Genomic DNA, 13,718 nt, shown 5'->3' on the forward strand with positions numbered 1-13,718 from the left:
CAAGTTGCAAAGGGTAGTAGTCAGAATATGGGATTGTATGAACCTTTGACAGTACCAACAAGACCATGGGAGGATATAAGCATGGATTTTGTACTTGGATTACCTAAAACACCAAGAGGGAATGATTTTGTATTTGTGGTAGTGGATAGATTCTTGAAGATGACTCATTTCATACCTTGTAAGAAGACATCAGATGTATTACATGTAGCAGATCTATTTTGCAAGGAAGTAGTGAGATTGCATGGATTGTCTAAGAGCATAGTTCCAGACAAAGACATTAAGTTTGTTGGCTATTTTTGGAGAACACTTTGGAAGAAGATGAAGACAGATTTGAAGTTCAGTTCTACTTTTCATCCATAGACTGATAGATAGATAGAAGTAGTTAACTGCAACTTGGGAAATTTGTTGAGATGTTTAGTTGGAGAAAACCGGAAGTCGGGATTTGATCCTTGCACAAGAAGATTTTGCCTACAACAATTCAGTAAATAGGAGTATCAAAAGAACACCTTTTGAGATTGTTACTAGAGCACATCCTAGAGGTATATCAAAATTGAGAGATTAGCAGTGAAGACCAGAGAAGTTTAGAAGAACAAGACTTTACAGATCACATGGCAGCCTTGCATATTTAGGTTAAGCAACATCTATAAGACATGAATGGAAAGTATAAGAAGAAGGAAGATAAGAAGAGGAGACATAAGGAATTTTAAGTTGGCAAAGAAGTGATGGTATATCTGAGAAAAGAGAGATTCTTGATTGGAACTTATAACAAGTTGCAGATAAAGAAGTTTGGGCCTTGTAGGATTTTGAGGAAGTTCAGTTCTGGAAATGCATATGTAGTGGAGTTACCAGATAGTTTGAGTATTTCACATGTGTTTAGCATTGCAGATATTCATGAGTATCATGAACTAGAATTTAGTGAGGATAGTATTGCAGACTTAGAGAAATAGTTACCTCGGAAGGAACTAGATCAGATTGAAGACATTTTGGAAAGTAGGATTGGGTGTAGTACCCAGAGCAGTCAGTATAAGGAGTATCTTGTGAAGTGGAAGGATAGACCAGTTGAAGATTCATCTTGGATTTCTCAGATAGAGGTAGACTACCTTGGTTTTCCTCTGACCCCAACAAAGTGAGAGGCTCACTTTTTTAATAACCCCAGATGTCTGATGCAGGATCATCTCTAGTTCATTGCAATCTTGCATCAACAAAAAACATTTTCCTTTATGTTTTTCTTTTTGTTTGCAGTTTCAGTATTTCTTTCTGTGTGTCCCAGTTTTGGCTCACTGAATCCTATGGAGGTGGATTCTACTTGAATACTTGATCATTTTTCTTATTTCTAGACCGCATCGCATTTGGATCATTTTCCAGTAAGATATCGCTATAGATTTCCTTGACAATTTCCTGTTACCGGTTGACAGTTTCTTGCTACCAGTTTCCTGGACCTATTTTGGTGATCTACCGAAACCCCTTCTGAAGCTTATGGAGCCTTCGGAATTGATTTTGATGTTCCTTGGTATGTGGTTGACCTTTTCTCATGATCTACACTTTATCCTTTGGATTTTTTGGAGGAATCTCTTGGCAGAGGCCAACTTTGTTGATTTTACACATCAGGTCTTATTCTTCAGGTTCTGATCCCTTTTTGGGCTGACTAGATCCTTTGGATTGTATATATAATTGTAATTGTGCATTAGCATGTAATAAATTGAAGAATCAAGTAGCTAGATTGAGAATAGAAGATAGATCTTAAGATTCAAGGTCCCAATTTTGACCTATTATATATTTTGTACTAGGCCTGTGAGTCGGTTATGTTATAACCCAATTGTTATCGGTTGGTTATAATAAAATTTCTCCATCATATCTTTGTGTTTCTGTTGTGTTTACTCTTGTTAACCAGCCCGGATTGATCTCTTTGAGGTCCCTCCTCACTGGTGACTACTTCAAGCATCAACCTAAAGATATATAAAAATATCATTCCTCTTAAGGATAGACTTATTCATCCTCATGATGGACCTAGTCTCCTTCCTACACCTCCTATTCCTCCTTTATATGGTGTGGTTCTACCTCCTACATCTTACAAAGGGAAGTGGCCAAAGTCTCCTATTGTTCAACCTAAAATACCTTCTCCTATGCATCTTTCCTTCAAAGAAGAAAAGAAGCCTATACCTAAAGAACCTAAACCTTCACAACCTTTAGCTAAAACTAAACAAAATTGTTCTATGAGAGAACACCGATGGAGACATCATGCAAGATCTCGTGAACTCGCTTCTCAAAACACTTCTTCTCCAAACACACCAACTATTGACATAATTCAATTTATTCAAACTTATCCTAATGAATTTGTTCAACCTAAATCTTGAAGATGCAAAATGCTTAAAGCAAATGATGGTTCAAGTTATATTCCTATTAGAACTCCTATTTTTGTTAATCTTGATGAAGGAATAGGTGAAAATGTTGTTAATGATGAAAATGTTGATCCTAATATTTCTTATAATGAATATGAATATGTTGATGTTAACAATGATTTATCTAGACAAATTTCAAATGCATTAATCCTAGCTCCAGTTAATAAACAAAGTGACTCATCATTAGAGCATGGTCCTTGTTTGGAACTTGTCATAGCTCCATCTACTATGCTCAATGTCACTCCTCTTGTATGTTTCCCACCTTCCTGAAACAATGATGAGCGAGATCAGAGGGTGGATGACATGCTTTATGAGCTTCATTAGCATCATAGATTCTCTCTCACTTCTCTTGCTTGTTGTGACTTTCTTCTATTTGTCTCTTCATTCTTCTATTTGTTGTCCCTAGTGTTGTCTACTTGAGGATGATGCAAAGCGTTGGGATCTCTTTTGGCCTCTCCAATGTTGACTCAAAAGACACATGTGTCCCCTTTCTTCCATGGTGGTTTCCTTTCTTTGGAGGATGAGGACAGTTCTATGCATATATATACACATGATATACATTGGTTATCATAAAAAGCATACTGAATCTAGAGTTAGGTGAAACCACCTCGTGTTTTGTGTTTTGTGACTATAATCTTTTGATTTGCTCTCTCTTGGGGGCTAAATTATTATAATGACGTTCTTGTCTTTTTTGGTGTAGCCTACCTTAAATCAATTTCTCCCAATGAGGTGTACGCAATAGCTTTAAAGTGGGTGCATACACTCTTCTCAATGATTCTCTCTTTCTTTCTCTCTCTCATGATCTTCCCTTTTACCTTATCATTGAAGTTGTAAGATCCTAAAGTCCGTTGGAGGCTTGGTGTATCTTGCCTCCTTGATGATTTGGTGTATCTTTCCTCCTTGATGACTTGGTGAAAGTTTTTTAATTTGAACCCTTTGTACTTTAAAGTGGGGGCTAAATTTAGCATCCTAAAATTGCACCCCTTTGCAATTTCAACCGCATTGGGTCATTACCTTAGTGTTTGCACCTCTTGGCCTACTTGGGACCTGATTATGCTCATGCCCCTTCCATTGTATATCACTTTATGATATTTTTTATTCATTTGGCATTTGATCCTTGCCCCAAAATAGGGCAAGATCAGAGCATGGCACCTTGGTCCTCAATAGGACCATAGCACCATGCCATGGTCCCCCTCATTTTTGGGCCCCTTTCAACCCATTTTTACATTTCAAATATGAGCAAGATTTCCCTCCATGTTGGAAAATTAATTATTTTTCATGATGGGAAAGTATATAAAGAGGACTTCCCCTCTCATTTGACAGACACAAGCATTCACATTCCTAAGTCAAGCATACATTACACACATGAGATCAAACATTCAATATTTCAAGAGAAATTAAGCATTTTTGGTCTTCCTTAAAGCCTTGGAATAACATAAAGTCGATATTCAAGCATTGAAGTGGAGATCTACATCCTATTTAATGATGAAACCCTAATTTCATGTGGAGGCAAGAAAAACTTCACAAGGAGGTATCATCATTCATTTTTTATTAATAATTCAACATCTCCCTCAAAAAAAGATCCTTTCCCTTCATTCATTTCAATTATATTTATTTCTATTTCATGGTTCATTCCAAAATAGGGGTTTGACCTAAGGCAAGCCCCTATTCCCAACCTTTTTCCCCTTCTTTCTATGTGTAGGAAATAGGTACACAACTATACTCTTCAAAATAAGATTCATTCATAGAGACGAAACAACCCTTTTCGGTGTGCAAAACGTTTGAAGGACCGTTGTGATGCACCATGGCCCTATATTTTTAGGAGATTTTTTTAGGGTCAGACATGGCTCGACTTATACTACTTGGATCCAGGGGAACATGAAAATCCCACATATATAGCTCATTTTTTTCTCAATTTTACATTCATGTTTTAGCACTTAACCTATTTTAGCATTTCAACTTACAAAAGAGAGGGAAAACCCCACAAAAATTAATCAATCCATTCAATATTCAGTCCTTATCTAATTTTTGATAGAATCTAATGAATTCCTTTCCCTCTTTTGAATGCAAAGGGTTTTTAAGAAAAAATGATTTGGTGATTTCTCCCTTCTATGTTGCAAATTGTCAAATAAAATTTTCCCCTTTACAATTATATCAGTATGAATTTGGTTGGCTACAAATTGAATTATATAACAATTGAACAAGTTTTCATAGCAATTGTCGTTGCTACTCAAAACTTGAGAAATTACATGTTGAGTCATAAGACTTTTCTTAATGCAAAGATAGATCCTTTGAAGTATCTACTCAACAAGGCAGCACTCACCAACCATCTTGCTAAGTGGGTCATGATATTAAGTGAGTTTGATATCCAATATGTAGAATATAAGGCAATAAACAGATAAGCAATAGCATATCAGCTCACAAAAGCTCCTATCCAAGATAATAACCCACTATTGTTTTATTTTACAAATGAATCATTGTTCAATATCACTTCCACTCCTAATTGGCAACTTTATTTCGATGGCTCACAAACACAACATGGCTTAGGTGCAAGAATTCTATTCCTGACTTTATAGGGAGATGCAATTCCTAAATCATATAGAATCAGTTTTCAATGTACAAACAACATTGTAGAGTATGAAGGCCTAGTAACATGATTAACAATCGTAGTACAATCGGACATCAAGCATCTTGAAGTGTGTGGTTATTCTCAGTTATTCATTCGAAAAACCAATGATGAATATGAAAAAAAAGGTAAGAAGCTCGTTCCTTACAAAAAGCTGGTTGATTTCTATAAGACCAAGTTTGTAACAATCACTTTCAATCAAGTACCACAGCTACAAAATAAACCTATAGATGCCATGGCTACTATTGCCTTTATGCTTGATATTCCTCATAATGTTGCTAAATGTGAGTTTTTGGTTGAACAAATGTTGATTCTTGCCTATGAAATTCCACAATCTAAACTGATGTGTGAAATTGTTGGTCCTAATTCCCCTTGGTACCATGACATATGTTGGAATGCACTGATACTAGCAGTAAACTGAGAAGGGGGGTGAATCAGTTTACTAACAATAACAACAATCAAATCAATTATAAACCTTAAACTGGAGCACAAACCAATGAAGAATATAACATGAAAGCACAACCCACATAACCCCAATATTTTGATATGGAAAACATGGAAAGGGAAAACCCACAGTGGGAAACCCTACCCATAATTAGATGAATACTCTGTAGTAGTATTGTGAATAATTACAATGGGGTCTACACATGCAGAAAGGCCAACAACCTAGAGTGCACTGCTCATCACAAAGGGAAGTCTCACTGACTTACAAAATCATCATACTACAATCTATAAACAAATGAACTATGAAAGTAGCATCTACTAATGTCTGATATAGTTTCAATTAAGCATTGATGTCTGCTTTGCAATACAAAACCTTTCCAACCTTCACCTGAATGATATGACTTTACTTGCACTTAGTCCTTCTCTGATAATGCAAACTTAACCAACCATCGATCTCGCATCTATATCTGAATTATATGAACAAGTCACTTATAAATACATATCATCAACCTTATTGACAAGGTCAACTAATCCCTAAACCCATAAACCCATAATTAAAAAATTACATCATATGATACCACTAGACCAATATTGTGATTTACATTACATAGAATAGACCTAAATCAAGTAACCAAACAATTGTAGCCGTTGGGGATTCCGCTAAGACCAAAATCCAACACACTTCACTTGTCGGTAGAAATGCTCAGTGAAAGTTTAACCACATCCAAATAGGACCACCATAATAGCACACCATCCAAATAAAAGTCGCCAAATGCTCAAGATATGATCAAGAAGCACCAACAATATGAAAGAAACCGATTCCATAAGCCAGACCAAAAATCCATTGACCAAGTTGTTGTTCTCAAATTCTGATTCCCCTTAAAAACCCTTATAATAAAATAATAAACTCTATCTACATAAGACAAATCAAAGAGAAGGAAACTTCAAAGCAACATATGACAAGGTTTTATAACCTTCTACACTTCGAACTTATCCAAAGTTCAGGCGGGTATACCTTAGGTGAATTCTTTCACACTTTTAAACAAAATCCACAGTAACCATTGTCCAAAAAACCAGTGGATCTTATCGCCTCAAAATTAACTGAAACAAAGAAATAAAACTTATGCTCATGTTCAGTATCGACCTACAAGATATGTAAAAGATAACCACAAATAGATACCAGTGCCTTATCCAAGCCACAGAGTCATCTAAGTTCAAACAATAATCTCACAATTAAACATCTCCATTCATCCCATCACTTCGACTTCTATAAAACCCCACATATGCCTGACATACATAAGAATTTGCCCTCATCACAACTAGATAGAATTCATCAAATTCAAAGTCTCCCACAAGGAATTTACTGATAGAAATGATTCCTGCATATTTAATTCCCCTCTTGAAGAGAAAAGCTAAGAAACACATCTATTTAAGATTGCCTTACAATCCATATTCAAATGAATAACCCTAGATTACTCAAATTGAAAACAACAAATATTTGCAAGCACACTTGAAGACAACACAGATTCTAGGCTCAAAGTTGATGGTCTATGTATTGATATTAATTCAGAAAATATTACAAGACACTTAAATGTTCTCCATAAGACTTAAAGAAAGCTCAGATAAATTTCTGCAGTGTTTTCTTACAATTACTTGTGATCATTTTTTAGAAGTCCTTGTATCCATTTATAATAGCATGGATGCATACAAGCTTCGGACCTTTCAAAAGAAAGTTTGTTACAAACAACCATCTTTTCCAAGAAGTGGTTACAAGTCCTTTTCAGCATCTGCGGCTTCCTCTGCTGCTTGTTCTATTGCAACCTCTTCTAATTGCTCTACATCCAACACCATGTACTTTTTTGTCCACTCCTGGTATACACCATCAGCAAGCCATGAGAAGTTAATCACCTTTCCCTTTTCTTGGATAATCTTTTCCAAGAGTTCCTCATTTTGTTGACCTCTAAATATAGAAAACCATAGTGTGATTTGATTTTCTCTATCTCTTTAATTTTTTTGACAAATAGGGAAGTATCATCTGTATTAATGATTCCTTTTATCTTAATGATAGGTTGGCTTCTAATTCATTAAGCCATATTTGTTTGTCCTTCAATTGAGTTGGACTGGCAAAACCCCTTGGGAGTAATTCAAATACTTGATTAGTGTACTCTTTCTTGTACAAGTTAATTTTTCTATCTGCATTATCTACTCCTTCTGCTAACTTTGCTAGATCCTTTGTTATGTCACAAGTGGATTTGATAATGGGGTCAGCCCCTACCTCATCATAAGATACACAAATAAGTTCTAGATCTTGCTCTCTGGGTTTCCACTTGTCAAAAATAGGCATTAGAACAGCCTTGTCTCCATTGAGCTCACGCCACATGTCCAAAATTTTTCTCATGTTGTTGTACATTAATGAGGACCCTATGGTGTCAGCAAAACTCAAAATTGTAGCCCTCACTCTCTCTTCATATTTCTTTGCAAATAGAGCTTGGGCCTGTTTTAGCTTCTCCAACTCATGGGGAGGGATCTCAACTAATTGGGAACTAGAAGGTGCTGGAGATGGTGGGAATTCAATGATAGGGCTAGTAGGTGGAGGTCGTATAGGAGAAGAATCGATCATCAATGTTGAGGACTCACCTTGATGGTACTGTCCTGCCAACTGGCTTTTCAACTTGGCAATGATGTTATCTTTACCCATTACCTCCTCCTTGGCATTGTTGTAGGCTTTTAAAATTGTTTCCAACATAGCTTGGAGATCTGCCTTTTCCTTTGCTTCTTTCTCTGCCACTGCAACACTGAACTTTGCAGTCTCTAGGACTATGCTAGCAGCCTCCACCACCCCAGTGATTTGTACTCTTTTCACTATTGTACCTCCAAGGTAGCTTGACCCTGGGGTGTCCTTTTTCATTCTATTTTCATCTCTTTTCAGAGACCACATGACCAGGACAACGTTATCCTTGTTGAAGGTGACTCCTTCCATAGGCTTGGTCTCCTTCCTTACTACCTCTAAGACCAAGGCATCTGCTATATCCCATTCAGGGAGAATGAGTACACCAGCCTTTGCTACCATGTCTCTTCTTTGCTCAAGAGTGATGGTTTTGAACTCAGTGACCATTTCTTGCTTTATTTCTTCCTCCACCACAACTGGATCCTTGTGGGGCTGCTCACTCTTCCTCTTCTCACATCTAGCATTAAACTAATCAATATTTTTCTTCCACATGAATTGCATGAAAGCTCCTGATATGACAAAGTTGCTATCAACCAAGAAATACTCACTAGCTTGTTTAATATCAGGATCCAGCTCCTAGCCTTTGAACTCATTAGTGGTTATGTTCATCTCAACATTAAGGGGCTCTTTTGACATTCCCTCTTCTACTTCATCATAGTTGTAGGCTATCTCCCCAAGACTACCTAATTGTAACAATTTCTCAGCTACTGCCTATTCATCTCCTATATGAATAGGGGATTGAGATGGGGAATACAAGGGCTCATTAGATTGCACTTCCTTTCCCACCCTTTTCTTCTTTGGGGAGTCCTAAATGTCAATGACATCTTGTATTTTCCTCTTCCCTCTTGAAGTAGAAGGCTCCCTTGTTGTTGGCACTAGCACACTGTATTTGAACTTTTTTTGTAGTACATAATCACCTGGAGGGATTGCTTTGGCAGATGTAGACCTAGTTAAAACTAATCTTACCTTCTCATGGTTATTTTTAATCACCGCCTCCCTCTTCTCTTTCAATGTCTGCATTACATCTTCAAAACAAAGAATTAAGAATTTTGCCTTTTCTTCAAAGGGGTGGAAACTAAACAAAGGGTCATAGCTGTTGTCAAATTGGTGCATAAAATCTAGGGCCTTCTTGTAGGCCACCCACTTTTCTTTCCTTAGCTCTTGCTCATCCAAATCGAACTCATTCCTAATGAGGTCTTCAGGGAATTGGAATTGGTGAGGTCTGCCTCTGCATACTACCCTCTTTCTGAACATGTCGTTGAAGAAATCTTCAGGGTTGACACACCTTGACACTGCAGTTGATAAATGGTAAGGTTGAAGGAAATCTTCAAAGAACTTCCAACCACCTTTAGTTATTACAAATTGATGTGCTATAGTTATTATAGGGAAAATGGTCCCTTTACCTCTACCTATTAGCTCTGCCTCTTGCAATCTTCCAATCTGCCTGAGGACTTCTGCAATTCCTATTTTTTGTGAGACCTGATATGGAAACAAAAATGGAGTGCCTCTGAAACCATACACTCTGAAAACTATGGAAATGGGGTATAAGTACATATCACCCCAATTGTGGACAATTTTGACATCTTCAGCAAAATCCTTTGGTCTAAGGAACTCCAAAAGAGATTTAGGGACTCTTGGATTCTTTGAGCATAAAAGAGTCCTAATCTTGGATGCAAATCACTTATCAAACTTCAAGTATCTAGCATCTTCTTTGTCCCATGATAGCACTGTGCTCCATAACTGAACTGGCATCTTCTCTCCATCCTTTTCTTTCACTAGATCCATTCCATTTGCAAAGTAATCACCACCCTTGAATAGAAACAAGTGCACGAGGAGGGAGTACCATCCAAAAGGCCTATCCACTTTTCCATTCTTTATCCCTATCAAGCCTTCATGGATGGCATCAGTAATATAGGGGGCATAATCAAATGTCATTGCTAGAGAAGGATTTAAAATTTGAGCAATCATTAACATGTAATGAGTTGGCATGTTTGCTTCAGCATCCTCTCCAACAATCTAGCAGAGTGACCAGTATAATCCCTTGGCTCTAAGAGTGAACAAATTTAAGGAGAAAGGCTCCATGGTATTAGGTCCTACAACAGTTAATCTGCCTACTTTAATAAAGAATTCTTTAAGAGGCCCATTCCTAAGATGATTCCTCTGTGCATTGCAAACCTGAGCCAATGATTTAAAATTGATGGGTTCCAAGTAATTGGACACTTCACTGAGCCCAAATACATCTCTGAACACCTCATCATTGATTTCAATGAGGGTTTTTCCATTTATGTCCTTAACACTCTTTGTAATGGGGTCATAGTTGTGTGCAATCTGAGTTAGGAGATCCACATCCATGAACACTCTAGGGACCACCAATTTGCTTACATCCAACTCCCAAATACTGTTCATTAGGGCTGGGGAGTGTCTCATACTGAATCTAACCTTGAATAAACCCAACCCAGACAACCCTATTTGTGGGTCTCTCAGCCAATTGCCTTTTTCATACAATCCTTCTCCTATTCTCAGGCAAGGAGCTTTTGGCACCAACTCTTTAACCTTAGCTGCCATGTTAGTTTACATGGTTAACTATTCCAGGAAATCATCATAGATTGCCCTCTCATGGTAATTAACTTTCCCTAAGAACTCCCTTTTAGGTGCCATCTCAATAATACTATGCAAGTAACTTAATTACTAACCATGACAATTCTATAATAGAACAAATCCCCAATTCAAACAAACTGTCAAGTAATTGTTAAGCAAAAGTACAAGAAAACTTGTTCTTGGCTTGAAGAAATCTACTTTGCACCTGCCTTTTTGAAAAAGCTCTTCGAAATGATGGCTACATTCAATTGTGTGAGACCATATATGATAATCAGGCTCTTAACTGCGACATCGATACTGCATGCTTCGGCCATCCCTTCAGAATTGAATTCATGGAAGAATTCAAAAATTTGGCTCCAACGGGTCATAACATGTCTGTGTATATTCTTTTTGCTCTTTCGCCATTTCGTAGAGCATAACACCCTTGCATGTTCATCTAGCAAAGTCATGCCAACCACTAGATCAAATAAAACTTGCACTGCCTTTACCCTTTTACCTTTCCTCATCCGGCAACGGGCTAGAAATCCTTTCGCTATTTCGCAGACAGTAGCCAACATGCACTTTAACCCAGGGATGCTGTGCTAGCCATCTGATTGGATGGAACTTGATCAGTCTTTATCTCCGCTTGATCTCACTACGTTAGTGTCGGGCCCTAAATCCTTTTCGCCACTTCACAGGCTTTAACCCTTAAACACTTTTTTTCACGAAGCCACGTGAACCATTAGATCAAGTTCAAAACACCTGGTCTTTAACTCTAACTAGGACTATCAACCTCACTAATTAACCACGCTTCATCTTGATAGCTAGCGGTTTTTTGCTATTTCATAGAGGTTAAGCCGCGGGCATCTTTGGGGCATGAAACAATGAAAAACCATTGGATCGACCTTGAGATGGATACCTTTTAACAACCTTCAAACCTTTTTCATGGGCCCTTTATTTAGAAATCACTTACCCTACTTGCTCTCCAGTTAACAAATGCCACATGGCAGTCGGCCATTAGCTTTGGAAGCTCCTTAAAGTTCAGTTCTGAGTCAACCACGTGTCTTACTTAACTATTCCCACATAACTGCTAGTTGCGCCTAGGCAGGCTCTCAACTACCCTTCAGAACCACGTGGCATTCGACACATCACTATCAAACCCTATGAAATGTACCAGCTATCATGCCATGTCATGTCTTCATGTGATTTCCACCTATCTTTCACCATTTCATGAACATTAATCTTCGTTCAGCTTGAGGCCATGAAACAACGAGAACCGTTGGATCAAAATAGAGTTGATCGGCTTTTAACTTCATGCCTAGCCTGTCCTTTGGGCCCACCAGCCTTTTCGCCATTTCGTAGGCTTTAATTCACTAGCATCTTACCTTCATAAATCCACATGAGCCATCAGATCTCAAGAACCTACTCATTGTTTATTCCTTTTATGACAACCTTGCCCGGGCCTACTGCGAACCGCCAACTGAGCACCTCGTCACTACTCTATCATCACCAGCTGGACCTACCATCTTTACTGCCACCTTTAGCGAGACCCGCCACCTTTTTGCTACTTCACGATTAATAAACCGCAAGCATCTCCCAGCCGCGAATCAACACGGGCCGTTGATCTCTTTCAAACCTGATAGCCTTTTAGCCTAGGGAGAAGTCCTCACCACTAGGTCTCGCCAAACCTTTTCGCTATTTCACGATAGGTTACTTGCATGCTTATTTCGGCTATGAATCAACACAAGTCATTGGATTCAAAATGAGATGGAGTCTCATTAAGCTGGCTGCCAGTGCACCTAGTCAGGCCCGCTTATGCCTTTCGCTATTTTGCAGAGGCTAACACGCTAGTAACTCCGCCCAACGAAACAGTGAAAGTCTTAGATTTATCTGAGAGTTGTGTGATACTTACGGGGCCCGACAAACATTAAGAAAAGGCATATGAGATAAGCGTAAAATTTTACAAGTATTTAACGACCGCCTAGGCAAATAACAATGGGGGGACACTCGTACGACTAAGGGACCCATCACTTAAGTGAATAAAGTAACAAAGAATTAGAAGCCAAAGGGTTTTTATTAGACATTAAAGTGATTAAAACCTAAACCCTAAACCCCTTTGGGCTCAAAACAGTTTTGAAGCAACAAGGGCATACCTGACTCAACACTTCAAAAACTTAGCCAATTATGGGAAAAGAATACCCATTTTTTAAACAGTGATAACACAAGTCACCAAAATATCATACCAGTAAAGCTAACCGAGAATGCCAAAAGTCGATAAAGGAAAAAGCTAGCTGGTAAAGCCAAGAACAAGTCAATAACTGGAAATACCAAAAGCAATAGCCAAACCATGAAGTCGCTAGAATATAGAAATAAGCATCCAAAACTGATTCCAGAGGTCTGATCATACTAGATCAAAATCACAACCATAACCAAAATGATCACCAAGACTAACTGGGATAGTCTCCAACCAATATATAGTGTTGACATCAATGGAAACACTTAACCAAATCCAATATATTGCCAACAATCTCCCCCTTTGGCATTGATGGCAACACTGGATGTGAAAAACATCCAAGTGTCAAGGAATGCCAACATAATCCAAAACACCAAAAGATATAACAATTTTCACATGAATACCTTCTCCCCCTTTGACATTAATGACAAAGGATGGATACTAAACCAAGAATATTGAACCAAAAAGCTAACTACCCCCCCTGAGTAGTAGCACCATCTTCATCAACCTAGATCAAAAAAGTATGTCTGATCAGCTCACTAGATTGATGTATCTTTGCATCACTAAGTCTCTTTTGGAGGGTTGGTAACCCCCAACTAATCTTTGAGATATTCAAAAGTGTCTTTAGGCAATGACTTTGTTATAATATCTGCAATTTGTTCCTTAGTAGACACATAAACCAATCTGACTTCCTTTCCTTCAAACTTTTCC

Source organism: Cryptomeria japonica, chromosome 11 (genome assembly GCF_030272615.1).
Source record: "Cryptomeria japonica chromosome 11, Sugi_1.0, whole genome shotgun sequence".
In the NCBI taxonomy this organism is placed as follows: domain Eukaryota; kingdom Viridiplantae; phylum Streptophyta; class Pinopsida; order Cupressales; family Cupressaceae; genus Cryptomeria; species Cryptomeria japonica.